Source organism: Felis catus, chromosome D3 (genome assembly GCF_018350175.1).
Source record: "Felis catus isolate Fca126 chromosome D3, F.catus_Fca126_mat1.0, whole genome shotgun sequence".
NCBI lineage: Eukaryota > Metazoa > Chordata > Mammalia > Carnivora > Felidae > Felis > Felis catus.
This window is the reverse complement of record NC_058379.1, coordinates 30539287-30556754: the sequence shown is the minus strand read 5'-3', so window position 1 is coordinate 30556754 and position 17468 is coordinate 30539287. Positions and strand designations below refer to the sequence as shown.

At 39.6% G+C, this 17468-nt stretch overlaps 1 protein-coding gene across 17 annotated transcripts in view; it reads left to right on the top strand.

Moving 5' to 3' along the window:
- Nucleotides 1–17468, top strand: part of LOC123381124 (ankyrin repeat domain-containing protein 26-like) — a 297965-nt gene that overhangs the window by 53427 nt on the left and 227070 nt on the right. For 3 of the 17 annotated variants that reach the window (XR_006587696.1, XR_006587699.1, XR_006587697.1), the window contains 4 exons: nucleotides 4792–4907; nucleotides 7073–7253; nucleotides 10522–10668; nucleotides 15072–15165. The exons of 2 other annotated variants lie outside the window; for them this stretch is intronic. The gene's annotated coding sequence lies outside the window, so the exon portion shown is untranslated. 12 more of the 17 variants (XR_006587702.1, XR_006587708.1, XR_006587704.1 and 9 more) reach the window with 12 other exon arrangements.

Below are 17468 nucleotides of genomic sequence, written 5' to 3'. Positions count from 1 at the left end.
GCTCAGCTGTTAATCTTACAACTATTATTCTAAATTCTTGAACCGATATATTGTTTATACTGTTTTGAGCAATTCTCTAGCTGTCATTTCTTCCTGGAGTTTCTTTTGAGGAGAATTCTTCCATTTCATCAGTGTTCAGTACTTTTATGTGTTTTCCTAGTTGTCATGTGTCCTGCACCTGAGAGCACTACTATTTTAAAAAGGGGTCGTACACTGTCCAGGGCCTGGCCCTTCAACAGATATTTTTGGAGTGTGTTTCATGGTCTCTGTTGTTGTGACTCTGCTTGCTTTATTTCCCTACTCCTATTGGTGGGTTGGCCATTCCACTAGGTGTGCTTAGATTTGTTCATAATGTAACCTTGGAAAAGAATTTAAACAGTTGGGGGGGGGGTGGTTATGGAAGGTGTCTTATCCCATACAAATGGAAAAATGACAGGGGCAAGGGAAAAGAGAAGAAGACAAAAAATTGACCAGGCAGAGAATCAGAGCAACTATACAACTTAATCCAAGGAGGGGGTGGGGGGAGAGACAGACAGACAGACAGAGAGAGAGAGAGAGAGGAAAATAAAGAAGAAGGAGATACAGAAGAGGTGCAGAAAGAATAGATTAGATTAAAACTCTCCATGACCTGGCAAGTTGTCCCCATGGGCCCCTGGAGATGTTTATGTCACTCTGTAGCCCGGATCCCTAGATTTCCACATCTTCTTGCCTCACTGCTGTGTTTGAGGGATGCGGTAATTTCACGTCCCCCTACTTCTCTGTCATGTTGACTCACCCCCCTCTTTAATGTAGTGTTAGATTTGATTTGTGGATGGTTTCTTCAGAAATTTTACTCCCATGGTTATGACAGAATTTTCTTTATGATAGTATTTTTGTCTAGTTTTGGTTTCAGGTAATGCTAGCATTATAGAATGAGGGGAGAAATCTTTCTCCTCTCCATTTTGGGGGGAGATTTTGTGTAGAATGGATAACATTTGTTCCTAAAATGTTGGTTGAATTTACCAGAGTAGCCACTTGGCCCTGGAATTGTTTTGTGTGGAAAGATCTTTAACTAAGACTTTAGTTTCTTTTATAGATCTAGAGTTAGTTAGCTAAGCTATTCTTTTTTTTCCTTTATCTTATTTTGTATTTTATTTCATTTCATTTTATTTCATTTTACTTTATTTTATTTTTAAGTAACCTTTACACCCAACATGGGGCTTGAACTCACAATCCAGAGATCAAGAGTCACATGCTCTACCAACTGAGCCAGCCAGGTACCCCTTATTCTTGATTGAGCTTTGCTAACTTCTGTCTTCCATGGGATTTACCCACTGCATCTGAGTTGTGAAATTAATTATATAAAGTTCATAATATTACTTTGTTATTTTTTTAGTATCTGTGAAACTCTAGTAATGGTACATTACTAATCTCTGATATATTGTTAATATTTCCACGGGCGGGGGGAGGGGTCGGGGGCGGCGGGGGCAGGGGGCGGGGCGGGGGTGAGGGTTGGCGGGGGCAGGGGCGGGGGTTGGCGCGGGTGGGGGAGTGGCAGGGGAGGCTGGGGATGGCGGGGGGGGGGGAGGGCGGGGGCTGGCACGGTCGGGGGGGGGGTGTGGGGGGCGAATGGGGCTGGGGGCGGGGCGGGGGCGAGGGTTGGCGGGGGCAGGGGAGTGGTGGGGGCGGGGGGGGCCAGGGGGCGGGGTCTATGTGTGGCAGGGGCAGGGGGTGAAGCGAGGGGGGGGTGTGGGGGCATCGGGGGGGGGGGGGTACCGAGGGGGGTGGGGGCGAGGTGTGGCAGGTGCGGGGTTGGCGAGGGCTAGGGGGTGGCAGGGGTGGGGTGTGGTGTGGCGGGGCGGGGAGGTGGGGGCTAGGTGTGGCAGGGGCGTGGGTGTCCGCGCCTGGGAGTGTGGAGGGGGGATGCGGGGGGGGGGGGGGCATGGGGGGCGTGGTGGGGGCGTGGGGTGGGAGGGGCCTGGGGCGTCCGTCCCCTGCCCATCTCAGCATAGGGTGGTGCCTCCAGCAGGTACTCCCCCACCTTCAATTCCCGGTAGGTGGCGCACCCCACCCCCACCAGGCTGAAAGCCAGCTCCGTGTGCACGTGTGCACGTGAACAAAGTTCTAGCTCTCCAACTGCCACAGGGGCCGGGTGGAGAGCGTCACCTGCTAGCTCTCCAACTGCCACAGGGGCCGGGTGGAGAGCGTCGCCTGCTAGCTCTCCAACTGCCACAGGGGCCGGGTGGAGAGCGTCGCCTGCTAGCTCTCCAACTGCCACAGGGGCAGGGTGGAGAGCATCGCCTGGGAAGCCCGGGAGGAGCCACAAAGGCAGCAAAGAGTGTAGCACTTCCCTCTTCTTTTTTAATGTATACATTCAGTGCCATCAGTCTTCATGTGAGTGATACTAAAGCAGGACTCTACGAATTCTACTTTGGTTTCATTTTCATTCAGTTCAGAATCCTTTCTAATGTTTTTCTCTTTTCATTACTTCTTTGACCCAGGGGATATTTTGATGTGTTCTGTAGTTCGCAGATAGTTGAGTATTTTCCAGAGATGGTTTTGTTCTTCATTTCTGATTTGATTGCTTTGTGGTCAGGGGACACACTTTTATGACTTCAGGCCTCTTGACTTCTTCCTTTTATTAAGATTTATTTTTTGACCCAGATTATAGTCTTTTTTGGTAAGCGTTCCATGGATCCTTGGGAAGAATAGTGGTGGTCAAGTCTACTGTGTCCTTGCTGATGTTGTGCCTACTGAAATATCAGACTATAATTGTGAATTTGCCTATTTCTCTCTTCAGTTCTATCAATTTTTGCTTCAGGTACTTTGAAGCTATTAACAGATCCATGAACATTTAAGATTGCTATTAATTGACCCTTTTATGATTATACAATGACCTGTTGTTTATTGCTGGTAATAATTTTTTGCTTTGAAACTGTGTTGTCTGGTATTCATACAGCCACTCTAGCTCAGCCTTCTTTGGTCAAGTGTTAGTGTGCTATATCATATTTCTGTCTTTTGAACAAATTTCTGTCTTGACATTTAAAGTGCATTTTGTATAGGTAGCGTATAGCTGAGTCTTCCTTTTTTCTCCATTCTGACACTCTGCGTCTTAGTTGAGGCTTTTAGACCGTTTTCCTTTACTGTGATTATTGATATAGTTGATTTGAATCTGTCATCATGCTGTTTGATTTGCATTTGTCCTATGTGCTCCTTGTTCCTTTTCTCTTCTTTTTCCGGTTTCTTTTAATCGAGTCATTTTTATGATTCAGTTTTATCTATTTCTTATTTATTTGTTTATTCACTTATTCACTTATTCCCTTATTTACTTAGGCTTCCTAGCTAGAACTTTTCAGTTTTGCTATTGTGGTGGTTGGTTTAGGTTTTATAGTCTGTGGGTTAAACATCACAGTCTAGCTTCCATTAATGTTATACCACATCGTATATAGTTTAGGAAAATTACAATAGTTTACTTCCATTTCTTCTTTCCTAGACAGATCCTACCTGGGTCGGTGGGATTATAGTTTTCATGAAGTTTAGGAAGATTTGGGCCATTTTTTTTTTCCTGTCCCTTTCCCCTGCCTCTCTGGGCAATTGTGTATTTCCCCCTTGAAGTTTTCTCCCGGGTTTCCAGTGTTAAACTTCAGTCTTGTGTTTTGTGATGTCTAATGTGTTTATTCCTGTCCATCGTATTGTTCATGTCTAACATAATTTACATCTCTGTAAGTGCTATTTGGTTTTTAAAACAATAGCTTCTATGCCTCTAGTTATCTTTTCATGCTTTGTTTGGAGATACAGTTAAGTTACTTACAAACAGTTGGATCCTTTAGTCTTACTCTTAGGAATTATTGGATGAATCCAGAGTGGTGATCAGCCTAAGGCAAATCATGAGTTTTTCTATCCTAGCTAATGTGAATAGATACTGTCCCTCGTGCTGTGGGAGCACCAGGCAGTGTTTCCTCTATCTTTTCAGATTTTTTTCCCTTGATGACTTCCTTCCCTGTATGCACTGGTTGTTACTCTGCTGAATAGCCAAAGGGGACCCTCTGCAGATGTCCAGGGTTCTTTCTGTGTTCTTTCTCCTATCCTGGATGCTGACCTGTCATCTCTATGTGCCTTGAATTCACCAGACTCTCAGTTTTGTCACCTCGACTCAAGGAGTCTGGTGGAGTCTATTTAAATCATTTATGTCTCCTGGGTCGTAGCCTGAAAACTCTCTCAAGGCAGTGAGCTTGGGCATGTGTTAGGCTAACGTGTTTTGTTTTCAGGGATCATTGTCCTTCATTGTCTGAAGTTCTGTGTCTTGAAAATCATGTTAAAATTCTAATTTGTTTTGTTTTTGCCTGCTTCAGGTAGGAAGATCAATCAGTACATGTTACTCCATGTCAGCCAGAAGCAGGTTACAGTGGAACTTCGGCACATGCTCTAGACTGTCGAGGGTGCTTGTCTTCCTCCTTTGCTTAATTGCCTCCTGCTCATCCTTCATTCCTCAGTAGAGTTATCTCTTCCTCAGGGAAATCTTTCTTTCTTGGGCCCAATCTGGATCAAGTTATGATCACAGAACTCTGTTTTCTAATAGGAACTATCTGAATTTAGACTTATCATTTGAGTTGTCTTTCTCCTTCACCAGACTTTAAGCTAATCGAGAACCAGGGGTCTTCTCAAGTGTATCTGTAGAGCTGAGTATAATGTCTTACATTGAAGGTATATATTTATTCAATGTGTGGATGAGTGAATTGAAGATGCACAGTCCTGTATAAGCAAAAAGTACTCATATGTTTTATTTCTGTTTCTGTTTCTTCTCTGATGCAGATTCTGGTGACTTCTTAAAAATCCAGGATATACTTGTTTCCTATGAAAGATTAAGGAAACGTACAAAAATCACTGTAAACTACTTATGGGAAAAATTAAAAAAATGGAAAAAAACGGTTAGTGCACTACAAAACGAGCTATGAGAAGCCAACGGCGTGATATCATGGTTAGAGCATCAAAAAGTGGAATGGGGGGGGGGCGCCTGGGTGGCGCAGTCGGTTAAGCGTCCGACTTCAGCCAGGTCACGATCTCGCGGTCCGTGAGTTTGAGCCCCGCGTCAGGCTCTGGGCTGATGGCTCGGAGCCTGGAGCCTGTTTCCGATTCTGTGTCTCCCTCTCTCTCTGCCCCTCCCCCGTTCATGCTCTGTCTCTCTCTGTCCCAAAAATAAATAAAAACGTTGAAAAAAAATTTTAAAAAAAAAAGTGGAATGGGAACATGAAGTATGCAGTTTGAGCTATAGCGTCTCGGTTTTAAAGAAATATTTGAACTCTTTACTTGTATACTACAGATGTGTAGGGGCAGTTTTGTAACTGCACTCTTACCTTATAGGATTTTCCAGGAAAGGAAACTTCTTTAGTGTTGTGAAGTGTGAGATTCTTGGCAATAACACAGCAAGTTCTTAACCGTGAATACTTCTAATAATTTAATGTCTATTCCAAATCGCAATTTTAATGGCCGTGTAAAAGTCCACCATAGTCCAAGACACATCATTATTTAACAGATTGAATTCTGCTTGTTTTTCATCTTTCTGTATTTTAATTAGTGCTGTCAAGAATGTCTTTTATATAAATCTGTTTCTACATTTCTGGTTACTTGGAATAAGTTCTTCAATATAATATAATTTGGTTAAAGTATAAAAATTTTGAAAAAGGTATTTGATCCATATTTTTAAATTGTTCTCAGGAAAGTTTATATTAATTTCTGTCCCTACCAACAGAGTATAAAATGGTCATTTTTTGCAAGGCAGTAAAATTCCCCCAAATTGATTCCATTTGATTCTTAACATGCAGGGGTTAAAAGGTAAAGTGGGGGTGCCTGGGTGGCTCAGTTGGTTAAGCATCTGGCTTCGGCTCAGGTGATGATCTCGTGAGTTTGAGCCCAGCTTTGGGTGGGCTCAAGCCCTGCTTTGGGTGAGCACGAGCCCCACTTCGGGTGAGCCCCTCTTCTCTCTGTCTCTGTCTCTCCCTCTCTCTCTCTGCTCCTCGTGGGATTCTGTCTCTCTTTCTCTCTCTTTGCCCTCGTTCACTTGTGTCATCTCTCTCTCAATAAAAAATTTAAACAAAGGAAAATGGGGGTGCCTGGGTGGCTCAGTCACTCAAGCGTCTGACTTTGGCTCAGGTCACGATCTCAGGGTTCGTGAGTTCGAGCCCTGCATTGAGCTCTCTGCTGTCAGTGCAGAGCCCACTTCGGATTTTCTGTCTCCCTCTCTCTCTCTCTGTCCCTCCTTTGTTTGCATGGGCTCTCCCTTTCTCTCTCAAAAATGAATAAACATTTAAAAAAATGTAACACGCAAAGTGATTACTGATAAGTTTTTACAACATCTCTGTCATAGGTAGATAAAATTAATTCAAAAGTGTATGCTGAAAGCTCATATTACTCTCTATTGTGTACTTAATTGATATGTATCCTGTGTTGTTCTAGAAGGGATTTTTAAGTGATTCATAAAGTAGGTAATCATCAACAAGGTAAGTTGCAAGTGTTGTGGAAGAAGAAACAAAAAGTATAGGGCAACAGATATTAGACTTGCTAGTCTAGTCTTGGATGACAGTAATCTGCACGTGTATGTTGTGTAAACAACATCTGCAGATGCTCTCTTACACTGCACATCATTTCTGGAGGTACCTGTAATGTTTCGTCAAGTGGAAATTGTATTTCCAGTGAATTGATAAACTTGTTTATAAACAGCCACTTCTCTTTTTAACGAGAAACTGAATTATCTGTCCTGTGGAGGAATAATTATACCTGTGGGAAAAGGGGTAATTTTCAACTCTCACTTTCTTGAATAATTTCAAACTTCTTTCCTACAACATCCACCAGAGTTATTACTGACTAAAAGTAACTAAGTTGCATAATGCTTTGTCCTTGCTTCTTTTCAACGGTATATATGTTTTGGAAGAGATTGAAGTGACAAATTAAAAACATGAGCCCTAGAAAGGAAAAAAAGACTTGAGAACATAGAAATTTCATTTGGACAGTAAGCCAACTTATGTGGAACCAGATCATAAGAGGAACTTTTTATTTCTAACAAAACAAATTTTAAAATAAGCACATTTAATTGCAGATTTACTTTAAAACAAGAGGAAGGAACAAGAAATGCTGATATGTTACATGAAAAAATTAGGGAGAAGTTAAGAAGAACAGAAGACCAATATAAGAAAGAAGTTGAAACAAAACAAGAATTTGAACTCGCTCTTAGAACACTAAACATGGAATTGAAGGCCACAAAAGGTCATTTGAATCAGGTAAATTACTTTTTGATAAAAAATTGTATATTTCCATCAATATTATATAGCGTATTATACATATATTCTATGGTATCCCTTTGATTCAATATACATTATTTAGGTTTAAAATAAATTAAAACATGGGATCATGTTCCTTGGAACATTTGTTTAAAGTTTTCCTCTTCAGCTTTTGACTTTTTTTTTTTAACGGTATGAGACCAAATTCGTGATGAAATGTATCTCCAGGTTGTAGAAAAGCGCAGTGACAGTGGCAACTTTCTCCAGAACAGAAGGCCAGAGAGTATTACAAGATGGAAGTCTAAACAATCACTTTTACAAGCAAAAGGTGCTAGAAATGGCTCATAAGAAAACGAATTCTGAAATATCTTCTTTAGTTATTTTGAAGTACATGTGTGTATGTATTTGTATACATTCTATTTTTTAATTATTATTTTTCTCCACATATGTGTATATACATATTATATATATATGTTATACATATATATATACATATATATATAAATATACATATTTATATATATATAAATTTAAAAAACCCAACACTGTACATCATGGAAACTATAGAGGATTTTAAAAGCACATATATTTTGGGGGAGGGGCATGGGGGACGGTGGCATTTTTGTTTCATCGCATAAAATAATATTCTTGATTAAATGCATTTGTCTGCAACAGCTAGTGACATTCGTAATGTCCTCATCCAAAGGAGAGGCTTTTATTCCTTTCTGTAGGAATCGATGAGCTTTCCCTAATCTCAAAACTATTGCTACTAGCAACATGAGTTTTGGTCTTGAACAGTTACTTCACTGCCTTGATATATTAATAGATCAGTTGAACACTTCTGCTATTGGACAGGAGGACGAGTATAGCCAGTTCCCAGATCATATTTTCGGTATCAAGTCTCCTACTTTTGAGAAAAGTAACAGTTTGCTTCAGGTAGCATCCTCTTTCATTACAAAGAACTTTTGAAAACAATGGTATGCTATGGTATATACTTAATGACAATTTATTGATAGGTATTTTATTCCTAATAAAACAGGGGAGTGTATTTGCCCTCTTTTGTATTTATTACTATTTTCAACATGAAGAGGAAATACAAGTTATTGATTGCAGCAGTAAATAATTTCATGATTTTCTAAGAGATGTATAAATTTCACCTGATTTCCTATCAGTAGTTTGAAATCCAAGACTTCTTTCATATTTGTGTGTTTACACTAGAGAAGTAGCAGTGGTTGGTGCAAGATCACTAGTTGTGGAGTGAGAAGACCTGGGGAGAGTCCTGCAGCTCACCATTTTTTAATCTCTCCATTCTAGAATTGTGATAACCACATGAGTTCATTGATGTATGGAGAAGTGTTTCTATTATAGTACAGTGCCTAGATTTGTCAGTTATCAATAGATCTATTCTTATATCTGACTATAGAAATGTTAGCAAAGTAGATATCTATGAAATATTCTCAGGAAAAAAGAATTTTAGGAAATTTAATCTGTCCAAGTAGATGCAGAGCTAACGATTCTACTGTGGGGTAGCTGTGTTCGATATCTACTGTAAACTCAATTTTTAAGTGTAGTCAGAGTTATTAATCTTTCATTTCAGGCCTTCTGGTTTGTCGTAAATCAGAGAAAGGCTTTTCCAATTCTGAGATTCTGAAAACTTTTCTCACGAATTCTTTTTTACTTTCATGCCTTCATTATCTTCAGTTAAAGTTCTCAACTTTTGGGAACTTAGGCTTGTATAAAATTTGAGATTTGGAGCCAACTTCATTTGGAGCCAACAAAGTTATGAGAGAGAGTGTCAGAGAGAGAACATGAGCTGGGGAGGGGCAGAGAGAGAGAATGCCAAGGAGGCTCTGCACTGCCAGCGTGGAGCCCGACACAGGACTCTCAAAGTCAGGAGCTGTGAGATTCATGACCTGAGCCGAAATCAAGAGTTGCTTGCTTAACCGAGAAAGCCACCCAGGCACCCCTACAATAATAATTGTAATCTTTGCCACCACATTTTATTACTGGGGTGAGCTGGTAAATGAAAATGCTCAAAGGTAAAATGAGTATTTTGAAACTCAGATTCATTTAATTGAGTTAACTGGACAGTCACTTCAGATTTCCCAGATGAAATGAAGTATAGGTGCTCTACCTGGTAGTACTTTTCCTTTGGTAGCTTTTTATACATTTTAAGTTGGTATGATTTCATTTTTATTCACATAAATTTTCAGTCTCAAATCATGTGTTCCTACAAACTCTTAATTCTTTAAATGTATCTACTTCTCACTAAATCATAGTTTGGGACAACTGTGGTGAGTTTTAAGCAAAGCCATCTTTGAAGAATCTTCCCACTGCTATTTATAACTTATTTTAAATATTGTTACAAATAATTTGTTCATTTCGAAGCTCAGTTACTATCATGTGGGCATAGGTTTGTCCAGTACAAAGAGAATTGTATCTCTCTGTGATTTATTAATTTGGCATTGGATCTCCATTTTCAGACCAAGGAGGGGTTGCAGGATTCCTGTTTAGCAAGAATGGAGTGAGTAGGGGAGAGAGCTGTAGGAGCTGAGGTCAGGGAGGGGGGTGGAAGCAGGGGCCATTGGAATGACTTTACTTTGGTTCTGAGATACGACTCTATTAGAAGGATAAGAGCAGAGGATTGGATATGTGAGGAACTCTGACGGTAACTTAAGCCTGTAATAAAAACAGAGAGAAAACCTTTCATAACACAGAATTTACGACTGCTGTGCCCACTATGTCCCCATTTCTTTTTGAGACTTCTGTAGGTTATGAAGCTTTGCAAATTCACCAGTGGAGAACGGATAGTGTGGCTGAATTCATTATCTAAGTGACATCATCCTGACTAGGCAGGGAGAGAACACCTTTAGTTCTTTAACTGAATTCAGGGAACAGGAATGTGTATGTGTTGCTAAAAGAAGGTGAATCGGGGTGCCTGGGTGGCTTGGTCGGTTAGGCGTCCGACTTCGGCTCAGGTCATGATCTCATGGTCCGTGAGTTCAAGCCCCACGTCGGGCTCTGTGCTGATGGCTCAGAGCCTGGAGCCTGTTTCAGATTCTGTGTCTCCCTCTATCTCTCTGCCCCTCCCCTGTTCATGCTCTGTCTCTCTCTGTCTCAAGAATAAATAAACGTTAAAAAAAATAAAAGAAGGTGAATTGATGTATGTGGTGATATTTCTCAAAGTACGCATGTTAGAGTTGTCTATTATTAACATAATTTAATAATAAGATGATTTGGAAAATCAGTAACAGAAATGTCTTATTAGATAGTTGTGAGACAACTTCAACAAGAACTGGCTGATACTCTGAAGAAACAGTCTATGTCACACGCTTCCCCGGAGGTTATGTCACATCTTCGTCTGGAAGATGAGACACGGGATCTCAAGAAGAAATTAGGTCGAATCAGAAGTCAAGTATGTAGTAAATGTAACCTGTCAACAGTTAACTTATAGCTGGTTAAATAATATAAGGTGTTTTAGGATACGAACTTCCATGGACCGCTTTCTTTTGTATTTTCATTATAATTAATTTATTATGATTTTAGTGTCTTCACAATACATTTATTTCGTAAACTCTGACTTTCATTCTACTGTTTGCGTTATACGTTTTTTTCTTATAATACTTAGGAAAGTTGAGGCTTTTGTATCCTTCCTCACAGAAATTGAGAGACTTTTTTCTTTCTTTCCTTAATGTAAAACTTTTTTTACAGTTGATTTATGTATTTTGAGAGAGAAAGAGCGAGAGAGAATGTGTGCGTGCATGTTAACAGGGGAGGGGCAGAGAGAGGAGAGAGGGAGAATCGCAAGCAGCCTCCATGCTGTCAGTGTAGAGCCAACGTGGGCTCAGTCTCATGAACCGTGAGATCACGACCTGAGCTGAAAGCAAGAATTGGATGCTTAACTGACGTAGCCACCCAGGTGCCCCAAGAGACTTTTGTCCCCTCCTAAACAATGTTTTTTAATGATATCTCTATTACCATGATGAGGCGAGCTGGACAAAATCAGAAGATAATGTTTAATGGAATGTTTCAGATAATTGTCTTAGTTCTCATCTTCACTTTTGGGAAGAATCTGTACTGATTTCAGGATGACTTGTACAGAAAGATCACTTAACAAACCACTTGAACTTAGGAATTTCCTTCATTTTCTTTGCCTTTTAGACATGTCGTCAAAGCACATGATCTGAAATATTCAGATCATGTATAGTATGTACGCCCAAAAGCGAGAATTAAGAACATTATCTGTGTCCTGCCATTGGGTTTTTTTCAAAAGCCTTTTTGAGGTACAATACACATACCATAAAAGTCACCCATTTGCCACGCACAGTTCACTGTCTCTGTGTACGCTCGTGCAACCATCACTGCCATCGAGTAGAATGCTTTCCTCACCCTGAAAGGAAACCCTTACCCGTTGCCCCCAGCCTCAGGCAACCACCAGTCTACTACTTGGTCTCTCACTGGAGTTGCCTCTTGTGAATATTTCATATAAATGGAGTCACACAACGTGTGATCCCTTGGGACTAGCTAGCTTCACTTAATGTTTTCCGGGTTCATCTGTGTTGGTTACAGCTTATATCAGCGCTTCATTTCTTTCTATTGTCAAACACTACTCCATTGTGGGCTAAGGCCCTTGTTCATTCATCGCCTGATGGACCTTTGGGTTGTGTCCACTTTTTGCCTGTTAATACTGCTGCTTGTGAACATTCACGTAGTTCTTGTGTGGACACCTGTTTTTAATGTCTCTGCCATGAGATTTTATCCTCTGAGTTAAGTGGGTTGATTTCACCATCTCTCCACCGTTACTCATGCTGTCTTTTTAGTTTCTGTTCCTCTTGAGTAAACCTATGTTATTCAGACTTGTCTCACAGTCTCCTTTCCTATGAACTTTCTCTGACTGATCTAACTCCCATTAGCCTTAACTCTCTTGACACTTGTCATCTGGCCTGCGCAGAACAATTTAGTCCTTTATTTGACGTTGTTTTTATTTTTTTCATGAGAGGAAATTTCGTCTTTCTAAGTATAAATTTAAGGGATAATAATATTTGATACGTGTGGTACTTACCCTTGTATAAATTGAAAATATTTTAACTTCACAGTTTTTCCGATAAAATTAAGTACTTTATACCGTATCAATAAATTCTTCTTGGAAACATTGGTATAACAAAGCTTTTATTCTAAATGTATGTTAAGAAGTTACATACAAAATTGAGGGGTGCCTAGGTGGCTCAAGTCCGATCAGCGTCTGACTTCGGCTCAGGTCATGATCTCCACATTCTTGAGACTGAGCCCTGCATCAGAGTCTCTGCTGTCAGCAGAGCCTGCTTTGGATCCCTTGTGTCCCTCATGTTCTGCACCACTCAGATTTGTGCTCTCTATCAAAAAATAAGCATTAAAAAAAAGTGTGTGTATATATGTATATATATATATATACACACACGCACATGTATATATATGTATATACATGTATATACATATATACGTGTATATATATATATATATATACACACACACACACACACACACACACATGCACAGACACATGTATATATGTAAAACTATTAGTGAAAGCACTTAATCTAATAGAGGAGAAATGTTCAATCAAATGTTTGGGTATTTTTCCCCCTCACTATGAAAAAGCACTCTAAATTTGTCTTTCTTCCTTACACAGCCAGAACTGGGATCTATAGATTTATAGTACTTTACCAACTGCAAAGCTCTGGGGACAGCTTTTCTGATATGCTTTTACCACAAAGCCTTAATCTCTTCATCAGAGTACCTGCTAAAGCAACCTAGCGTAAACAGTATGGACATGAAATGATTGAGGAACTTTGGTTTAGCAAGACTCCATTATTTCCATGTCAGTGGCTTTCCCTTGCCTCTGATGGTCACGTAAAGCATCTATTACTCAATCTAGGGGGTGCTATTTGTAGTGTAGTCCGTGAGCATTGTCCGCTGAGTAGTATAGAGAGGAAGTAAGTTAAAAGTATCATAAGTGGGAAAAAAGTACTGTTGGCTAGTGGCATTGGCAAAGTTGTTTGAAGTACTGAGGAGAGATTCTGGGCCTCATGCTCCCCATTTGCTGCCACTTGCGGTGGAGTGAAGAATAACTTCAATATAATATGTACGGGGAACACTTGTATTGGCAGGCCACCTGCCTAAACTATCACATTGTATTGGAATGCAAAATACAGCAACAGTAATCATGCTGAATGCAGACACTTAGAGCTGACTATGTGCCGCATACCCTTCTAAGTTGTTCACGTATTATTTCCTAATTTAATCTTCCCAACATCCCAGTGAGGTAGATACTATTATTATTTATTTGGAGATCACTGTTTTAAGGTTCTTTGTTTTGAGAGAGAGATTGTGGGGTAGGTCTGGTAGGGAGAGAGGGAGAGGGAGAGGGAGAGAGAGAGAACCCCAAGCAGGCTCCTCGCTGTCCACGCAGAGCCTGATGTGGGGCTCAATCGCATGACCCTGAGATCATGTCCGGAGCTGAAATCAAGAGCCAGACGCTGAACTGACTGAGCCACCCAGGTGCCCCAGTAGGTGCTGTTATTACCTTCATTTTACAGATGCAAAGAATGAGACACAGGAGTTTTAGGTAGTTTGCTCAAGGTCATACAGCGCATCACCAGCAGAATTGGGAATTTAGATCCAGGCATGCTGGCTCCTACTAAGATACTGCTTCTCAAACTGTTCCATGAAATATCTTGTTGTCACTGAAAACAGCATGTTCAGTTTTATAATCACGAGAATGGCAATGTCATTCACCTATGTGAATATTTGAAATCATAGTTGACACGGTGCTTGGAGTATGAAAACAGAAACGTTTACCATAAGGTAATTTCCTATATTCCCTCTACTTGACCGATAGATACATTTGTATGTTTATCTGATCATATATAATTTAAAAACATTAAAGACGTTATGTTTTTGTAGTAGAGTACGGTTGGTAAACTCTTCTGTAAGAGTATTGAAACATTTTCGGCTTTTAGGCCATAGTCTCTGTTGTAGCAGCTCAGCTCTGCTGTTATGACCTAAAAGTAGCCATCGATCAGCATGTAGAGGAGAGTGTGGCTGGGTCCAATAAGATTCTGGTTACAGGGGCACTTGGGCAGCTTAGTTGGTTGAGCGACCTGACTCCTAATCTCCACTCAGGTCATGATCCCAAACCCCACATCATGAGACCGGTCATGAGACCGAACCCCTCATCAGTCTTCGCCCTGAGGTTGCAGCCTGTTTACGATTTTCTCTGTCTCTCCCTCTGCCTCTCTTCCCCACTTGTGCACGCTGTCTCTCTCTCTCTCTCTCTCTCTCTCTCTAACTCTCAAATAAAAAAAACATTTAGTTACAAAAACAAGTGATGGTGTTCTACTAGATTCTCAGTAGTTAAAATTATTATTTTTTCTTTAGTTGCAAGAAGAACAAGATCGATATGCAGAGACCATAAGATATGCTGAGAAGATGAAAGATCATATGAAAAAGTATAATTTAAACCTCATAGAAAATAGCTTGATTATTTACAAGGCAGATAAGCAGTGTAGTAAGAGAAATGTACTAGTTATGCCAGTATATCATTGTTAAAAGCTGGATACAAATTCCAGAGTTGAGCTATTTTGAAATGCAAAATTGTGTCATATTATTTCTCAATGTTGCACCTTATCCACAAAACACAACGAGAAAAATGGCACAATTGCAAAACTTCCTCTTGATACACTTTTCAGAATTTCTGTAATACCCTCATTTGTTCAGATATTATATGGTATTCTTTTACATTGATGTGTGAGAATAATTATCTTAAGATCTGCATTTTAGGCTAGAAGTTCAAAATGCCAGACAGGAAAAAACCATCAAACAGCAAGTGTCCCAAATTCAAGACCTTCAGAGCAACTTGTTAAAGACAAGTTTGGTAAGTCAGTCTCTTAATGTGTGTCCTTCTGAAAAGGAATCCTTATTTCACTAGGGGTACATAAGAATGTTTTGGATCATATGAAAAATCTCAGAGATTAGAATAGTAGGTTCATATTGTTCCTACTTACTACGAGTGATGTAATTCTTCTATGTAGATGAAGTGGATTGAATTCATAAAGTAATGATGTTTGTAGTGAGATTTTAATAAAAACGTTGTGAGAGTCTAAGACAAGCAACATTTTATATATACCACCGTGAGCGTTTGGTTTAGTCCACCTTTTGGTTATTGTGAATAATGCAGCTGGGAACGTTGGCATACAGATGTGTGTGAGTCCCTGCTAATATTTTTCAGCGTGTTTCAAAGTTGCCCAAACTTTGAGTGATCATTTGATCTTGAGTTCTGACTTTCTCCTGTAATCTCAACCCTTCAGTGAGAGTTTGAGAACGGGTTGTTTTAATGATGATTTCTTGTAATTTGTAGTTACAAATTTGCAATTTATTGTCTTCATCAAGACAATGACTAGCAGGTCGTTATGCAAACGTCCTTCTCAAAGGAATGGACTTTTCTCCTTGTTGGATTTTGTAAAGGAAAAGAAATGCCAGTGAAAAACTCAAAATGGCTGCTCAGTCAGGGCCTTACCTAGTAACATAGTGCTCCTACCATTGCAAGTTCAGAAACTCATTTTTTTTTCCATCCGCATGTGTGAATCAGCCTTTCAGAGATTTCACAATTCAATCTCAGAAAAGACTAATGTGCCATTCAGGATTCTAATTTATCGATATGTAGTGAAACTCCAACTGTTTTCCAAGCAGAACAGTTAATGTCATCCCACTCTCACCCTCCTTTGTAGGATTCCCATTGTAAATCCTAAGTGGGAGCAATGAGGTAGATACACTGACCAACTCGTTTCTGTCATTAAAGCAGAAATAAATGATAGACAAACAAAAAACATATAAAAGGAGAACAAATGAATGAAAACTGGAGCTGGTTCTTTGTAAGAATTAATAGAACTGGTAAGGCTTTAGCCAGAGTTATCAACAAGAAAATAGAAAATACCAAAATAAGTAAAACCACAAATGTGAGCGTAGAAATAAGAACCAACACCACAGAAATAGAATCATTTATGAGAGCATATTGTGAAAAACTGTATGCAAACAAATTGGACAACTTAGAAGAAATGAATAAATTGCTTGTAAACATATAACTTACCAAACTGAAACCAGAGGAAATAGAATACTTGAAAAAAATCAATAACCAACAAAGAAACTGAATCAGGAATGACAAAACTCTCAACAAACACAAATCTAGGACCAGATGGCTTCAGATGTAAATTCTAACATGTAAAAAGAGCTAATACCAAAAAAAGAAAGAGAGAGAGAGAGAGAGAGAGAAAGAGGAAAAAAGAAACAGATTAATACCTGTCCTTTTCAAATGGTTCCAGAAAAACATAAAAGGAAGGATCTTCCAAATTCATTCTGTGATGCCAGCATTAGCCTGATACCAAAACCAGGTAAAGACACCACAAAGAGAATTACAGGCCAGCATGTCTGATGAACGTGCAAAAATCTTCAACAAAATAAGCAAACTGAATCCACCAATACATTAAAAAATCATTTACCAGGGGCAGCTGGGTGGCTTAGTCAGGTAAGCATCCAACTTCAGCTCAGGTTACGATCTCATGGTTCGTCGATTCGAGCCCAGTGTCAGGCTCTGTTGACAGCTCGGACCCTGGAGCCTATTTCAGATTCTGTGTTTCCCTCTCTCTCTGTCCCTCCCCCACTTGCGCTCTTTCTCAAAAATAAATAAACCTTAAAAAAAATCACTGACTATAACCCAATGGGATTTATCCCTGGTTTGTAGGGGTGGTTCAATATTTGCAAAGCAATGAATGTGATACCTCGTATTAATTTTCAAAAAAGCATAAAATCATATCATTGCAATAGATGCAGAAAAACAATTTGACAAACTATAACATCCATTCATGATACAAACCTCAACAAAGTAGGCTTAGAGGAACCATACGTCAACATAATAAAGGCCATATATGAAAAATGAACAGCTAATATGATCCTAACTGGGGAAAACCGGAGAGAAAAACTTCTTAGATTTTGCTTCTAGTTATCTGCTTCTTCTCATTAGCACTGTTGGTTGTTAATAAATTAATCTTAACATTTATTACATCCTACTTTAATGGAGACCAATTTCTCCCATACAAGTTTATGTGTCTTATCTCTCTTCTTTCATCCACTTTCCAATTTATCATTTTTGTGTTTTCTTAACAAACTCCCCAAAGTTTAGAT